This window comes from Bos javanicus, chromosome 5 (assembly GCF_032452875.1).
Source record: "Bos javanicus breed banteng chromosome 5, ARS-OSU_banteng_1.0, whole genome shotgun sequence".
NCBI classification, from domain to species: domain Eukaryota; kingdom Metazoa; phylum Chordata; class Mammalia; order Artiodactyla; family Bovidae; genus Bos; species Bos javanicus.
The window spans coordinates 95,953,261-95,970,763 of record NC_083872.1 but is presented as its reverse complement, the minus strand read 5'-3'; the positions used below and the strand labels follow the sequence as shown (position 1 = coordinate 95,970,763).

At 33.7% G+C, this 17,503-nt stretch overlaps 1 protein-coding gene across 7 annotated transcripts in view; it reads left to right on the top strand.

Moving 5' to 3' along the window:
• ATF7IP (activating transcription factor 7 interacting protein) overlaps nt 1–17,503 on the top strand; it is a 122,586-nt gene that overhangs the window by 15,262 nt on the left and 89,821 nt on the right. The window contains exon 1 of one of the 7 annotated variants that reach the window (XM_061417776.1): nt 994–4,129. The exons of 5 other annotated variants lie outside the window; for them this stretch is intronic. The gene's annotated coding sequence lies outside the window, so the exon portion shown is untranslated. One more of the 7 variants, XM_061417780.1, reaches the window with a different exon arrangement.

The following is a 17,503-nucleotide window of genomic DNA, read 5'->3' as shown; positions in this document are numbered from 1 at the left end:
CTAGTTTTACTTAGGAAAAGGGTAAAACATTGAGTAGTCATGGAGATGTTTACCTTACATTAGAAATGCCTTCCAGATGTGTTTGCTTTTACAAATTAACATTAATTGGGTTTATTAAGACTCTACCTAAAACAAGTTGATTATAATCTGACATTATATAATCAAGCTGTACTCTTTCTTAGTAGTATTGAAAATTTTTAAAGTAGATAATATGGTTATATTTGTAATTTTCTATAGTTTTTTTTCAGAATTCAGCTATTCTAAGAATGTGTTCTCTCTCTCCTGTATAGTGCCTATTAAACACTTTAAAAACTGAAAAATGCTCTACAAAAGATATTTTTTCCACCTTGGGTTTTGAAGTGCAGAGTTTTTTAAGTTGACAGTTAAAAACTTAGCTGACATATTCTTCCTAGAGAATAAGAGTTGAGATCCTAAAAATGAAGGTTCTTAAAGATGTAGAATTTTCAGAGATTTTTGTGGAAGAAATGAAAACACAGGGAATTACCCTGGATATGTTCAAGTGCCTCCTGGTTTATAGTCTATGGGAACTTGAGTAGAATTTGTATCCTGCTGTTGTGTGTAAAGTTGTGTAAGTCTTTTAATTATGTTGAATTGGTTCATAGTGCTTGTCAGGTCTACTATATCCTACTTTTCTGTCTGTTCTATTAATTTTTGAGAGTTTGATATTGAAACTCCAGCTAAAAATCTTCATTTACTTAAGATAATTGTAATATATAGTGGAACTATATATAACTTATGTTCTGTATGTTCCAAGTCTCTTGTAAATGTTTTATAGTACTTTCATAATTTAAAAGACAAGAAAAGAGAAAGACAAGTACCGTAAGATAGCACTTATATATGGGCTTTGAAGTTTGACACAGATGAGCATATCTACAAAACAGAAGCATACTCATAGACGTTGAGAACAGACTTGTAGTTGCCAAAGGAGTAGGGTGGGGTTGGGGAGGGATTGGGAGTTTGGGGTTAGTAGATGCAGACTGCGTGTTATATAGGGGAATGGATAAACAACAAGGTCCTACTGTGTAGCATAGGAAACTGTATTCAGTATCCTGTGATAAACCATAATGGAAGAGAATATGAAAAGTTATATATGTGTATGACAGTCACTTTGCTGTACAGTAGAAATTAACACAATGCTGTCAATCAACTATACTTCAATAAAATGCATTTTTAAAAAATTAAAAAACACAAGGAATTAATTCCAACTCACCAAATATTGAGCAAATAAATACTGTGTTTCACACTATGGAAGTGAGTGGAAAATGAATTAGGTTGTGATTTCTGTCCTATAAGGACTCATATGTAAAGATGTCAATGACAAAAGATGCTGAGTATGTTGGTGGTATGTATAAAAGATCTTGAGAGAGCAAGTACACCTGGTTTGGGGTTTGTGCACAATAAGGGGAAAGGAGAGCAAAAAAAGGATTGTCAGTGATAAGATAATTTAGGTTGAATTACGAATAGGATTTATTGAGTAAACCAGCATAGTTTTTTGGGATAAGGAGTGAAACTGGCAATGACACCAGTTCTCTGAGTAGCAGCCTAACCATTATTCTAAGTTGTTTATGTGTTGCATAGAAACAGAACCAATGTGGGAAGGGATGGACAAAGCTCAAGTAGGCTTAGGCTGAGTGTAGCCTAGACTATATTTTAGCTATTAGCACTTTCATGAAGTTATTTAATCTCTGAGCCTGTTTCCTCAATCACGAATCAGAGAAAAAGCTACTTTGTAGGGTTAGTGTGAGAATTACTTTAAACAATGTATATAAAACATGAAATCTTGATTTATGTTAATGTACTTTTCTACTCCTTTGTCTTCTAAAGCCCCTTGCATGTAGACAATCGATATATTTATTGATTTGACTCAAAGTGTCTTGGGATAATAGAATATAAATAAGTGAAAGTGAAGTTGCTCAGTCGTGTCCGACTCTCTGCGACCCATGGACTGTAGCCCACCAAGCTCCTCTGTCCATGGGATTCTCCAGGCAAGAATACTGGAGTGGGTTGCCATCGGTAGTAAATTGGTTGTAGTGGCTGGAGGAGGATTGGTATAAGGAGGGAACTTAGATTATGTTTCTTATTTTGAAATCTGAATTGGGTGAAAAGGTGGCTCTTATAGCCAATAAGAGCTATTGGGAAGATCTCCTACAGGAGGGCATGGCAACCTGCTCCAGTGTTCTTACCTGGAGAATCCCCATGGACAGAGGAGTCTGGCGGGCTGCATACAGTCCCTGGGGTCGCAAAGAGTGGGACACAAGGAAGCGACTAAGCACAAATAGCCAATAGCCAGCAGCTTAGCTTGCCCTGGAAAGCTTAGATTGAGAAAAAAGTATTTAGTATTTACATTGGAAAGGTATTTGGCAAGACATAGGAGGTTTAAGGAGTGCGGGGGAGCACCCTATACTTGAAGGTATGTTACACAGTGTAAATCTTTGTAGAACAAGCTTCCAAAAGAATCTGCTGCTTGAATATCAACTGCTGTTCATCAGGCAGCTCAAAATGTTTTGGTTGTTTGTTTCGCCATTAACCTTAGCCACATTCTGGTGCTACAGTAATGTCTGTCCTGTTAGAATCTTTCCCAGTTTACCAATTTCTTGCTTTTAACAAATAGATCTGAGCTACCCTCAGAGAATCCATTATATTTTTGAAGAATTAATGTGGCTTGGATCAAGTATTAATATCAACTTTTCTTCCCCTAATGCAGGACTTAAAGCAGTTTACATTGTCTGACTAATCTCATGAAGGATAAATAAGGACTTTTAAAAAGCAGAATTTTTTTTTAACCTTTATTATGGACAATTTCAAATGTATAGAGAAATAGAATGAAATAATGAGCTCCATGTGCCCATCACTCAGCTTACACAATCATTAGTTTTGGGGGCCAATCTTCTTTTGGCTAATCCCTACCACACCCTTAGCAAGTTTTCATAAATACTTACCTTTAGTGGTGGATAGAGACAAGAGAGCACAAGGCAGCTAAATTTAGGAAGGTAAACCAAGTAAGAGAAAAGGAAAAGATGGATTTCCTAGCTGATGTGAGTTATCAAGCAAACAGGTTCTTTCTATGCTTTTGTCCTTTTTCTTTTAATGGTTGGTTAATGCTAAAAACTAATTCTTGTTGTTAATACACCCACTTTTTTCCCTTGAGGGTGTCTACATTCTTTATTTTTATTTGCTTTTCACCCATGTCAAAATGTTGAGAGGTCTGTGCCAGGGCATGAAATTAAATTTGCCCTGGGACCAACCACTCACCTGGAGATGTCTTTGTGACCATCTGGGCTACAGACTAGAAGAAATTTTTTTTACCTTTATTGCAGGTTACTTAAAATAAGCTTTGTTGCCATTTCAGCTGTAAAGTCTCTAGTCCTCCCCAGTACTTATTTAAAATTATTGTCAAGAGTGAAAAATCTGATTGGAAGGTTTAACCATTGGCTAGATTTGAGCACTTTTTGGAGCTTAGATTCTGTGGGAAAATCTTTAACTAGCCTTCTATAAATTGAAATTGATTATCAGGATTTAAAAAACTTAATTTTCTAGAAATTATAAAAATTGGCACTCTTTTCATGTAAAAAGTACTATAAAAGAGTTAAAAAAAAAAGACCTTGAGCAGAGTTTGACTTTTTTTTTTTTTTTTTCTGGACTGAAATGGAGGCTTTCTTTCAAGCGAATTCCCTGATGTTTGCTGTGTGTGATTTGGCTCTATCTCTGTAACTGCTAATATGTGGCATGGACTTTAAGCTGTTTGGGATCAGGATGTACCCAAACTCTGTATTGCAAGTCGGGATCCGCAGGCATTATGTTACACAACTGGCTTGCTGCCTTCTGTTTTCTGTGTTCTGAGTAGCTGCATTGTTTGTTGCAGTATATGCATTAGCTGTTGTCAGTGTTCAGTTTCCTGCAGGCTGACATAGTGGGAGGGGCTTTGTTTGATACATAGCTGAGTTTCCACTGTGTGAGTTCTTGAGTGCACACTGCAGCCATCTTAATTACACTTTAGTGCAACTGAGACAGTGCAGCTGTCTCAAAATGGCTGCTAACCTAGTCTTTGTAACTGCTTAGGCAGCCACTATGCCACTAAGGAGACCTGTCACTTGCATCAGGACCAGAGGTAAGAACCAATTACTCTTGATCTCTGAACATTTTAATTAAAAAATATTTGCATTTTACTAAGTTTATATAGGAAGGTGAACTTAGAGCTTGCTGGCTAAGAAGTTGAAATGTTTGCTGATAGAACCTATAAGCCTCTTTTATGGAAATAGTACATAGCATGCTGAGGTCAAAGGTTAAATTCCTGTAATTTCTCACCATCTTATGCTCTGTCATTACCAGAACATTTGATCACCACAGTAATGCTTTTCTGGCCCTGATTAACTTCATGTTCCTTTTATGTTGGAAAATTCAGTGCTTGTTATTTATTTGTAGAAACAAAGAACAGTATATTATCTCAGATTTTTTTTTTTTTTTAAAGAAGCCATAAATAAGTCTTGTTTTGCATGAAAATTGTGATTTTTCTAAATTTGTATGTGTGTATCTGTATGTTTTGGAGGTATTGTTTGATTGCTTTCTGGGAAGAATGTTAATTTTCTGGATATAAATCACAGTTACAAAAATTAAAAAAAATTTTTTGCACTGTTACTTTTTTTGTACTGTGCGTTCCAGTTCTTTATTATTATGCTGCCTCCTCCCGGCCACCCAGTTCTTTCAGTTTTGATGGAGCTAACTTTTTATCATTATATTTTTTGCTTAAATTGACATTGAGATTCAGATTTTGAATTTAGAAATAGCTCACATTTTCTAGGTCTGAATACCTTTTTCTTTGTATCTAATATATTCTTATGCAACAGGACTGAAGTAAATCTGTTTTTTAGTTAATTAAGTGATATTATGTGTGCCCAGTTTACCTTAGTTAAAATCTGTAGTATACTTAAACTAATGACTCAGTAACTTTGTTAATTTAGTTTCAAAATTTTCAAAAAGCTTTCTTAACGTTGTTCTGAAGTAGAAAACTTTATTGAGATATTGTAAGTCGGTAGTGACCCAGAAAGTAGGAGAATTAAATTTTTGTTACTATATTATTTCAGATAGCAGAACAGTTATTTATAATTAAAGCGCTAATACTTAAATCTCAGTACGTAAAATTTTTTTTCTAAATGATATAGTACATCCCTCTATCTTTATCAAGAGTATTATGAATATATCCCTGACTAATATGACACAGAACAGTAAGTTTTGAACTTTCTAAATACAGCAGCTTCTAAAAAATAGCAACTTTCTGCACCTTAAGTTGTTATGAAGAATCCTAGCATATAAAAAGGGTATATGAATGGTGTATTTATTGTGTAAGTATTTTATGATGTGAACTTATGACATTTACTTATTATAAACTTACTTAATAAAATGAGAACAATTAGTCTGTTATGATAAAAATGAAAGTTTGAAACCAGATCATGTATGACAATTATGGTCTTTAGGATCTAGGTCACCTATTTGTAGATGTCTAGGTGCTAAGGGACTGTGGAATTCAGCTTGAAAAATACTCTAGAACATATATCCTTCATTTCTTTTCTGATATACAAATTTTCATGACCTATATTTTAAGACCTATATTTGCATGATTTAACAGTTTAAAATTGCTGCCTTGCCCTCAAATTGTTTTTACTTGTTCTTATTTTTAAACTTTTTAAGCAACATTATTGTTTTTCCTAACTTAATCAGTATTTATTTATTCAGTGGCCTAAAATTTATTTGGGATCATTAGCTCAGTTTAATCAACAGCTGCAGTATGTTCGTTTTATGTATTAATTTATTACTTTGTAAAGTTATTAGGACTTTTTTGTGTGCCGTAATGAATTCTCATAATCTGAACATTTCTTTATGTAAATGTACATATGAGCTTGCCTGTGAAAAAGTAAAAGAACTACGAATCCAATATGTGTGACAAATCCAATATATGTGAGCAATTCTATCCATTGTGCATTTCGTTTCAGTAAGGTTTTGCCCCAGAGTATGAAATAGGAAAGTGAATGTGCTGTGACTCTAATCATTCTTATTTTTTTGGCTTCTTATAGTACAAACAGCTCACTGTATTTCAAAAATTGCATATGATGTAAACCAGCTACTTGGTTTTATATTCTTTATTGCTGGAGAGAAACTAACTAGGTTGAAATTATTGATCAATTTCTGTTAACCTTCAGAGTAGGGCCTCAGGGAAATTTTAATGATCCATTCTTCTTGCCTTCTATTGTGGACTATAAAATTTACATCCACCTTACCCTCCACAAGATGAATCCACTGATTATTACTTAGACAAGAGGAAACACCAATGCACTGTGGTTACTCATTTCTGATTCTTTCAGTGCCATGTTGCACTTTTGCAGCTCTGAACATAAGCAACTATAAACATAAAGTTGACCTCACTGGGATTATTACTTTTAGGATTAGTCACAGTTTTTAAATTTTCTATGCTGAATGTTAGCTATTATGCTCAATAATTGAGGGCATAATAAATCTGGGTGCTGGGTAATTAACATGTTACATTATTATTTTGTCACTTTTTGCCCTCCTCATTTGTTTATTCCTTTTCACAAGCCATTTTGCTAGCATAAATCTTCAAGAGAAATGTTGAGGTAGCAGAAAGAACATTGACCAAGAATTCAAACCTATATTTGAATTATACTTTTGCTACCTTTTCTTATATTGCCTAACTTACATTTTCTGATTCTCATTTCCTTATCTATAAAATGGAGGAAAAAATCCTATCTATTTGGCAAGGATATGTTGGCGATTTACATGTTTTTGAATAATACCAAAAAATACTCCACAAATATCTAGCATACTAATTTTTCTGTAGTACTTGAATGCTCTTCAGTTTCTTTTCTCAGATGTCATATACTATATCAGATAGGATTGGATCAGGGAATGTGTTATGTTTAGAAAGAAGGGGAAATTTCTCATAGAATTAATGCTCAGAAGTGGTAACTAACACCATTATATCTACCTGGTAATTGATATATTCATATTTGTACTCCTGGGTCCTCTCTGTTGAATAAATTAGCCTTCCTTTGCTGTATGTGGGTAGTGGTAGATGTATTTATTAAGTCAAGCCAATATAGAATGTTGTCATTGCAGAATTAGAGTAGGAGAAATGTTTCGGTTCCAGTCTGGCTGAGTAGTCCACACATGCGGTGAGAAAATAACTTCTTCTAAAGAGATAACTTGAATTCAGGGCCTAAGAGTTTTATATGTTTCAGTACAGATGAGAGTCCTTACAGTATAGTTCTTTCAGTGGCCACAAACTGGCAGCGAGCAGACTTCTTTAATGTTTTAACCACTGCTATATTTCTCTAATACTTAAAGTTGCCAGATTTTAAACAAAAATCTGCATGTCTCATCTTTTAGAAAATAGAATATTGGGTAGTGCTAGAAATGTATTTTGCTGGAGAAAAATAATCAACAGTTTAGTACATAGTCTCCTTCAGATAGGGCCTCCTCCTCACAGCTGGTCCTCTTCATTGATTCATATTACCTTCTGGGCTCCTGTGAGCTGTTCCTTTCAAATCCCTATCCTGCTTACTTCACAGATTGTTGGTGGCCATTAATATCTAAAATACAGCTTCTCATCCAGAAGAAAGTAAACATAAGTAAAATCTGACCTACTTCATGTGGTAGGAGAGATAGCATATGTAAAATCAGCTTACTCTTTAGAAGATATGGCACATTTGTCTTGTCCTGGATTTTATAGTAGAGTACCATCGTTACTGATTGAAGGAGATCCACTGACATCAGCAAAAAGTGACATTCATTTGAAAGTAAAGTGGTTAAAAAAATACAAACTAGGAACATTTAAGTTCTTCAAAGTCTTTTAATGTGATAATAAATTCTCTTTACATGTTATCACTCTATTAAATCTATCACTATATTTATTTGTTATATCATTATTGATGTTTTTAATGATGATATTGAATAAAAAATGTTAAATTATATTCACAATGTGCAATTTACTGAACAGGTAAATGGAATGAACTTTATAAAAGAGTTTTGCTTAAATTGATTAAGAAATATTAACACTTAAAATAAGTAAGTTCCTAATAGAAAGTTCTCTTCACTGTACTAGACTACATAATTTCATAGGCCATTATATATACTTGTTTTTGTTAATATTTCACTTCCATGTATAAAAGATTTACCATCTCAGCTATGTGAAGACTTCCTTGATGATCCATGAAACATGGTAGTGTATACTTGTGATCTGATGTGAATTTGAATTCCACATTTTCCAGAGTAAGCCAGCTTCTTAGTGTTCATGTAATGCCATGACATTGGTAACCCCAGTGATGTGCTAGAAGAATGTTATTCATTTTTAGAAAGTGAGTTTCAAATTAGAGAGAAAGCTTTAGGGAAAATTGAAAATCCAGTTAACTTGCACAGGAAACATTGATTGACTCCCTTGTTTTCCCACTTCTTACACTCCTGAAAGAGAAAGTCATTTGGAAGAAAGCATAAAGTTTATTCACATAAGGGATTTTTAATAAATTGCTCAGGTTAGAACTTTCACTGAGTGTTCTCTATTAGTAATTTGTAAGTCTGTTATTGGACATCAATGTTTAAGTATGGAAATGATGAAAATAATGCTTACTCAATAAATCTTTGAGTTTAATGAGAAGGGGGAGTTTAACACAAGAAAAAAAGCTTAGAGTTGCTTCTGCATCTTCTTGAGGGTGTCTGCCTTCTCTGCTGAAGTAAACCAGACAGTACTGCCCAGTGGAGTCATCTGACTGATTTTTTTTTCTGACATACAAGCATCATGTCATGCAGAGCGGAAAGTATTAATGTAGAAGTCAGGAAGTGATTGTTTTGGTGCTGCTAGTGAGTAGTTGCATAGTTTGAATAAATTATTTAAGCTCTAGATGCCATTTTGTGATCATTAAATGAGGAAGGTGGTTGGACCACAGGTAAGAATACGAACTTTAGAATCAAACAGGGTCAAGGTAAATTCATATTCTTCCACTCATTTGTTAGAATAGTGCTCAGAGTATCAATATAATGCCTATATAGTAAGTGCTCAATTGGTCCTGGCTATTTGCTTATTTTCAGAATTTCAGTTTTCTTTAAAATGGGGATAAAGTACCATATAGAGTTGATACTGGGATTTAAATGGGCAAAACAAAGTACCTAGTGTAGTGTATGACACAAATAAAGTATGAGTAAGATTGGTTGCTTGTTCCTCACAAGGTTCCCTCCAGCATGAATTGTTTTGCTCTGTGTTTCTTTTTTTAATCATTATGAAATTGAGAGGTCTGGGGTACTAGGTACTCTAGAAAAGGGTTTAGGGAAAGAGGGTTGTTAGGGCCCTGGCTGATACACAGTAACAATGCCCAAGAGCAAGGTGTTTAAATCTCAAATTGAAGACCTTCAAGAGCCCGAAGGGGACAAAACAAAGAGTTTTTATTTGTGCTAGGGCAGCATGATACAGTGAAACAACAATGTACTGTGAATTGATCAGTTGAATCAACAAATTTAATAAATATTTATTATGCCCCTCTTAATTTCCCAGGTACTGTTTTGATGGCTGGAATACAAGATCCTTTGCTCTCAAGGAGTTTACACTGGGGCAGGGAAAAAAGGAGCATAGAAGTAAATAAGAGATGCTCAACTGAAAATGCTAGAGGTGGGATGGGGTAGTGACTAGCTAGGTGAACCCTACTCAAAATGTGTTTTGTAGGTCAGTTCAGGGTCAGTTATCAGTTTATCTGTTCCTGGTCCTCCATTAGATAACTAAAATTAAGAATGTCTAGAAAATTTTACATCAATCTAAGAAAATAATTTTATATCAGATCAAAGAATAAGAATCATATATTTTATATGCTTCCCTCACCCCCAGATAACTCATCTTCATTGTGTTTTACAAGAATACTAATCTGTAATGGATTGGAAATAAAACCTTGATTCTTTACCATTGTTAGTTTGAGAAACATTGTTTCTCACTGTTTCTCAACTTTAATTTTAGTGTGGTAACTTCCATTCTTGGCACTTAGATAAGCAGGCTGCAGAAAATTTGAGCTTCTTACAGTTAATTAATTCATTGTTGGGATTAATTTATTTTGCTTTAAAAAACAGTCTCTACTTGTTATTAACATTATATTTTATGCTGGATTAAAGGACTTTAGTTCCTTTGATTTTAAAGTACATTTATTCAAAGAGTTGGGTGTATAAAGTAGAAAGAGGGAGGAACCAAAATTAAAACTGGAATGAATACAATACTTAGATGATTTCTGACTCTGAGATTTTATGATCAATTGTTCTTTTGGTATAAAATCTTTCCTCCCACCAAGTGTTAATTTGCACAATGTCTACTATATGAAGTCACACAATCTTATATACTTGTCCCTGTCCCTTCATATGATGCTGGTGGAGCACAGATCCTAAGAAGAGAATATAGTTGAGGAAATCTATACTACTTATCAGAGATAATGTGGGTAGCATTTAGGATTATCCACATATTAGAAGTCTACCAATTCCTGTTTTTATATAGCTTTATCATTTCCTTATTTAGAGCCTTATTTATTGCATGTAGGGATAATTTAAGACCTGTGTTTTAAGACAACTAAACATAAGATTAAAAAATAAGGAACATATTTTGGATAACCCTTAGTTAGCATATTAAATGGACTCCCCTGGTGGCTCAGATGGTAAAGAATCTACCTGCAGTGCAGGAGACCTGGGTTCAATCCCTGGGTCAGGAAGATCCTTTGGAGAAGGGAATGGCAACCCATTCCTGTATTCTTGCCCAGAGAATTACAGGGACAGAGGCTATATAATCCATCGTGTCACAGAGTCAGGCATGACTTGAGCGACTAACACTTTCATAGATAATGACTCAATTTTTACCCAGTCAGATCTGATCCATTAAAACAATACATAAATGATTTAGGTTCAAAAAGAATATATCACACAAAATATGTTCTTATGTAGATACTTGTAATGTAACATACCTGAGTGTTGATACTGAGTGCATACTTTTGTAATATTCACCGGTGGTAAATATGTCGAATAATTTAAACATCATAATAGTGACACTTGAAGATGTATTATCTTATTATCTGGTAAAACATAAAGCAATATCATTCTAAGAACACGTCTATTTAATGATCATTTACTATTTAAGTGATTAATTAAAATTTGAAAGGCAGCTGTAGAGTAGAATAAGGACAGCTTTTAGCTAATATGAATTATAACTTATATTTTTAATGATTGTTAAAGTAGCAATCATTGGATTTATGTAATCATGTTGATTTATGCCACAAATTAAGGCTTTTGAATATCTCTGGGGGTTAAAAATATTCTTGATGTAGTGGGGTTAGAATTTCAGTTATATAAGAACTCTAAGTTGGTTTTTTCTTATTACCTGGATTTTAATCATGTTAGTAAATAGATAACTAGATATATTCTAGAACCAGTCAGTGCCTGTTGGGGAACAAATGGGGGAGGGTTTACTCAGCAGTATTCTTCAGTTTGGTCATGAAATGAGGACTGCTTTATGTAAATTGTTCTTACTGGCGCCAGCTAGCTGTAACTGCAGTCTGGCTGTGCTAGGGTAGCAAATAATATGTGTCATGGATTTTCTGTTTGGAATGTATAAGAATGCAGCCTTTTGGACTGAAAGAACAGAGTTGATGCATTAGAATAGGAGTACTGAGACCTCCACAATTGCCAGTGAATAAGTGAAATAGTGAGAAGCTATAAGCCTTTTAACTTTTTGCTCTGCTTTTGTAGATTTGTACCTATTGATACTATTGGGTAATATGTGGGAGGTACTTAACTGCACACAGTTGCTGCAGACCTAATAGTTGGCAGCATAGAAAGCTATACAAAAGAATTCTGATTCTAGGCATCTTCACTTGCAACAGTCCTTTGGAAGATGTACGTTGAGTGTTCTGTGAGCTTCACTGACATGCTGTCTGATGTTTTCTGGCTTTTGTGGTTGATGGGATGTTTGCTGCACAAACTACACAACAGATGTGAACCACTGAAAGGAATTTTAAAATGTAGCCAGTCTACTGTATTCCTATTTTTTTTTAAATGAATATGTACCAAACAAGGAATTTAGGCTCAAAAAAAGCTGATCTAGAAATCTGCATTAGCTTTTATGCTTATACAAATGAACTGAGTAGCAGTGGTTAACAGAAGAGGAAGTCTTTTTCACAGTATCAAGCTGCCCACAGGTAAGAGACTCAGGTCCGTTTTCTATGATAACTCTTATCCCTCCCCTACCTCCTCAGGCCTTATATCTGTCTCTCACCTTTGAGAAGTTTTTTTGTTTTTAGTTTTATTAATACTAAGATTACTAGATTGTTTAATGTTAATTTTCAGGAGATTCTGAATGTCATATTTGGATTTGATTTCTTAAAAATATTTTCATCTTCTCTAATTTATCTCAGGTTTAAATTGAAAATAACAATAGGCTTCATATATGAGTATTATTCATGCATACAATATGTTCTTATTACATAGAAATCAGTTTTAGGTCTCTCCATAGTCCTGTTACTGTGTTCTCAGTTGTAGTGACACCAACTGGTACATAAAGAGCGATGACTTTGTAACCTTACTAAACATGAAGTTTTAGTTTAAATGTACCCCTTTGACTTCAAAATCAGAATGCTTGTTTTCACAAGTGACTCATTAACATATATTAGATAATGTATATTTATACATATAACATGGTCAAGTGTTCCCTACCACCTTTATCATTTCCATTTCCACATATTTAAATTCATCACCATTTTATGAAGTGAATTTAAGAATCTAAAACTAACAAGAATGTATTAATTAGAAATTCTGTTGAGTCTAATATTTTATTTCTTAAGCTTGGTGAAAGGTACATGAGCATTTATTATTTTTTGTGTGTGTGTCTGAAAAATTGCATACAAAAAAATCTCATTGAAATAAAAATAACTATATAAAATAATGAATATGGTAACCATTATTGTAAGTCAGGCATAACAAAGGCAACTCAGCACGCATGAAAAGATATGAAGATTTATGTTTATAAAGAAATGCATACTGATATATCAGTATTGTTGTTCAGTTGCTAAGTCTTGTCAGACTCTGTGACACCAATGGATTGCAGCATGCCAGGTTCTCCTGTCCTTCACTCTTTCACACTGTATCAGTATGGCCAGTGATAGGATATATTACAGATTGGTATAATAGTTTTAGAGGAATGAGAGTGGGGAGGTAAGAAAGTTGAATGAAGCTGAGAGAGGGTGGTGAGGCTAGTTTAGGGAAATGGAGGGAAGGAATTAGAATAGGCAGTTCTCTGCCTTTGCATTCTTTCTGGGAGTTAAATAGCAGATTCTTTCTGCAACCTGAAAGTGCTAGTTTTAGTTGGGACTTCAGTTCTTTAGATAAAGGGTAGTTGGTCCTTTATTACTGTGTAGTTGAATACTTAAAATCTAGAGGTCAACTGTGATAAAAGGCACACTCATGTTTCAGGGGCCCAACTATTTCCCATTGCCCTTTGACTGTGTTGCTTGGGATTTTAAAAATGATTGTTTTAATATATGTTCTGTTGAAGTATAAAAATGTATATTTGTGGATATATTTCCTCCAAGTAAAGAATTTCACTAGAATTGGAGAAATGGTGATAGTAGAAATATATTAATTTTGAATAATGTGCTTGAGGTTCAGTGGAAGAATGAGGCTGGATGTGTTCTTTTGGTGTAGAGAGCACAGTTGGGAAATGTTTTCAGACTTCTCTTTGAGGCAATGTTTGGGAGAATGTTGGGCTAGGAAGACAGTGGAGATAGACTGGTTTATATATGTATATAGATAAAGAGGCAAGGAGTTGTTAGACCAAAACAGGCATTTATTGATTACTATTAGAGTTCGGGGTCATGGCAAAGAAAGATGTTGGAAAACAGGAGTGTTCTGTCTATAGAGAAAAAAACCTAAAAAGGCATATAAAACAAAAATAAAGGACATGAGCATAATAAAGTTGTGCAGTCTTCGAGACTGTTAAGCTTGAGTGTGCATGATCCAAAAATCTAGGGAATGAAATTTGAAGTTTTAGTTTTGGTGTTCCTCTTAGGCAACAACTTTTGTTTAGCAAGCAATGTAGACCTAGAAAATCTTTGAAGTGAAACGGACGTGAGTGATCTAACATCACACCTTGCACTGGAGTCTACTGTTTGTTATTTCTGACAGGTAGTTATCTGGCTTCTGCATCGTTTCTAGCGACAGAAAAGAAAGGCTCTAATTTTATAAGGCAGTTCCTTCTTTTGTTGGACATCCAAAACAATGAACGTTTGCAGATTTTGAAACAAAATTGGCCTTTCATTGTTTTGTTCCTGCCCTCTACCTTGTGTCTGTCTCTTTCTCTGTGTATCTCTCTGTCATTTTTACATGACAAATCTGCACTATTTAAAGAAAGCCATTAAAATTCTCTTGTGTTTTCTAGGCTAAATATCCACCATTTTTCTGACATTTGCTCATATACTGCATTGTTGTAGGTCATTCTTTAGCCTGGTCATCCTCTTGTTTATTCTACTGTTTTTATTTTTTTTAATATAAATTTATTTATTTTAATTGGAGGCTAATTACTTTACAATATTATATTGGTTTTTCCATACATCAACATGAATCTGCCACAGGTGTACATGTGTTCCCCATCCTGAACCCCCTCCCTCTTCCCTCCCCATACCATTCCTCTGGGTCATCCCAGTGCACCAGCCTCAAGCATCCTGTATCACGCATAGAACCTGGACTGGTGATTCGTTTCATATATGATATTATACATGTTTTAATGACATTCTCCCAAATCATCCCACCCTCACTAATATTCTACTGTTTTTAAAAGTCTCTTTTTATCTGTGATGCTCATAAGTAAATACATTACTAAAAAGAATGTTCCTTTTTTCTGACAGTGTACTTCCGTTCTCCAGTTTTAAGTTTGCATTGACATTTTTGGCAGCCACTTTCCACTGCTGAATTTTATTGAGTTTGAAGCAAGTTAAAATCCCTTAGTCTTTTTCATGTATTCCATTGATAACATGTAATATACTTAAGTATTTGAACCAAGTGTATTATCTTATAATTATATTTTCTTAATTTCTAATGTGGTTTATTATGCTTTCTTTTGATTTTCCTTGCTTGTTTTCCCCCTTTAGGAAGTCTCTCAAAGAGCTGGTTTTAGATTTCATTGATTGCTTGCTGTTTTATTGAGTTTCCCATGATAATTTTCAATTTTTATTGTAGTTACTTTCTTTGGGTTTATAACTTTTACTTGCATTTTTGAGTTTGTGCTTCTTTATTAATATGTGCATTTAGGTTTTCTCCTGAGTATCATTTTAGTTGAATTCCCTGGGTGGTATTTTGTTAATACTTTGTTGTTTATATTATTTTACCACTGACTGCTCCTTAATCTAAAGTTTTTTTTTTAATTTATAAGGAGATAACTTTCCCTCTCATTTCATTATTGTTTATCTAACTGTAGTAAGTTATGGCTAGAGAATGTGGCCTTGTGTGAATTTTGTGGGGGGGGTTGGTCTTTGAATTTATTAATATTTCCTTGTCACCATATGCACAGTCAATATTAATGTATGTTGATTTTTGTTCATAAAAATTTGTATTCTGGGTTTTTTGGATATACAGTTCTATTTACTTTTCTACTGAGCAACTTCACTTCTTCACTTCAGCATGTTAATTGAGAAATGCATTTTTAATATTTGGTTTTTTTCATCTGTAGAGTTTAGAAAGAAGTGTGTCTATCTGAATTTATTAGTTTTTCCTTGAATTTTTAAAAATATATTTTTGGTTTATGTGATCTGAAGTGGTATTTAGGTATATCAGACATAATGTTTCTAGTGGATTGTACCTTTATTAATTAGAAATATCTTTTTTGTTCCATTACTGGATTTTAAATTTGAATTTTTTTTATATGTTATATGTAGGTTTTGTACATCTACTTAACTTTTTTTTGGTTGGCATTTGCCTAATGTATCATTTTAACCTGTTTTCAACCTTTCTACGTTATTTTATTATAAGGTAATATATAGCACATATTTATTTGATGATATTTTTGTCATTTTACCCAGTTTGAAGCCTAAGTAACTTTTAGATTAGACTTTAGTAACTTTTAGATAACTATTAGTAACTTTTAGTAACTATTAGATAACTATTAGCAACTTTTAGGTAACTATTAGTAACTTTTAGATTTTTTTCTTTATTCCTTTGTTCCTTATTCCACAATCTTAAAGTCCATTAATTCCCATTTTGTAATTATCTTGTATTTTGTTCCAGAATATTTGTTTTAAAGATGGTCGGTCCTCAATTATTTTAGTCTGCTCATGAGTTTTACTTGTTTTGTGGAGCATTGCTATTCCCCTGATCTGAGTTTCTTCCTAGGGTCTTTTGCTGTCTTCTATCTGTAAGTATATCTTTATATATGTTACAATAATTTATTAACTCAGTCTTTGCTCACAAGTAATACTTTTATTTTTTCTGTCCTTGTTGATTTTCTGGCAATAGGATTCTAGGCTAAAAATAAGTTTTCCCTGAACTTTGGGGATATTGTTGTTTTATTTTAGCATTTAGTATTGCTGATGACAAGTCTGATGTCAGTAATTTTATTCCTTTGTAATTAAAATGATGTTTAAAAAAATTCTGAGTTATTAGTATTTCTTCATACGGGTTTTCTGAAATCTTAACATAGTATGTCTATCTAAGTGTTAAAAAATTTAATTTAGTCTGTTTTGGTAATTAGTTTTTCTTTGGAAAACTTTTTTTTTTTAGGTCTGTGAAGTTTTTTTCTTACTTCTCTCCTTTTTTTCCCCTCAGTTCTTTTTTTCTATACTTCCTCTTGGATGAATGTTGTTGCTTCTGGGTATATCCCTCATATCTCTTAGCTTTCTGTTTGTCCTTTGTATAATCCCTACCTCCGCCTGCCCTGAAATTTTTAATTGATTGTACTCATCTTTGTGCTTGAGAGTTCCTGTTTTACTTTGTGTGTATGCTGACCCAGGTGATTATGAGGGAGCTGTTGCTTGCTGCTCATGGCATAAGCTGGGAATTTGTGTTTTCAATGGTAGCCTTCTTTCCCTGTCTCTTCAGGAGCTTAGTGTCTATGTGAGTCACTACACTGTCTACATTCATAAATGTCACGTCCCTGTCTACATTCATAAATGTCACATCACTGCTGCCTTGGTTTAGCATTAGCATGAAAGAGATTGGGAAAAGTGGAATGAGCTTAACTGTTAAGATAAATCGCACAAATATGTTGTCATTTGAAAGTTGAAACTGAAATATCAGGTCTAAGTAAAAGTTTGTATCTTTTGTCTTTTCTCCTCAAGGGAACTGGTGTAACTAGTTTGGCATTTATCCTTCCAGACTTTGAAATATCCCTTATATGCATATATAAATGTTTAGAAATATATTATTTTGCATTTTAAAGCATAATTGCATAACATTTTGAATACTTATTGACTAC